Source organism: Triticum dicoccoides, chromosome 3B (genome assembly GCF_002162155.2).
Source record: "Triticum dicoccoides isolate Atlit2015 ecotype Zavitan chromosome 3B, WEW_v2.0, whole genome shotgun sequence".
NCBI lineage: Eukaryota > Viridiplantae > Streptophyta > Magnoliopsida > Poales > Poaceae > Triticum > Triticum dicoccoides.
The window spans coordinates 792,271,181-792,272,234 of NC_041385.1; positions in this window are offsets into that span (position 1 = coordinate 792,271,181).

The window sequence follows — 1,054 nt, forward strand, 5'->3', positions numbered from 1 at the left end:
CGACTACAAGCACTGAAGCGAGCTGAAGGCGCGCCGCTGTCATCGCCCCTCCCTCGCTGGAGCCGACCCTGTGATTGATGGTGCTGGTCACCTAGCTATGTACTGTAGCTCATATTTGTTCTGCCAGGGTGAACTTTCCATGACAATTAGATCTACTATATATTATTTTGATATTGAGTGGCATGACTTGGTTGAAAGCTGGTACATTAATTGGACACTTGTGTCTGGTTAATTAGTTCTACTGTTTGAATGTGCTAAGAACAGAAATACTCGATCTTGCTTTATTACTGTGGATTTCTAAACTGAATATAGTACACTTAGTGGCAAGCTGACTTATTGGTGCACATCATATATATCATGTATGGCATCTACGAAGTTTTGCCATTCTCAATGTTTTCAGTTCCATTTCAATGTTAAATTGCTAATTCTTCAGGTTTGGGCACACGTATGCTTTACAAATGCATGCTCTTCTATATACGGGACCGAATAATAATAAATAGTATATAATATGACAGCAAATGAAATTATATCTCACATGACAACAAATTGGCGAGGAGATTTAACCCTCATATATAGTTGATAGGATCCACTAGCTAGGGATTACTCCCTCCGTTTCAAAATAGATAACCCAACTTTGTACTAACTTCGTAATAAAGTTAGTACAAAGTTGAGTCATCTATTTTGAAACGGAGGGAGTAATACTCATGCATTACAGAATACACCGGATACAGCGGATCCAACATTAGAATGCCACATATTTAACCCTCCATCTTTTTCATATCCCCGCTCGAGGCGAATGTATGGATCCCCCGTCCCCCACCGTATGCCCCAATAATTCTTGATCAACCAGAAGTTAATGCTATTGTTCAGCCTTCCATCACTGTACCTCTCATCTGTCCCATATCTGACCAGCAATACCTGGTGGGAGATGTTGCTCTTGTAGGGCCCTCTCAAGAGTCAAGACTTCCCTTTTATTTAGTACTATTTCATTCCACTCGCTGCTATCAACCCCCACCACCACCATCGGTTAAGATGTCATAGCCTGCATTAGGGC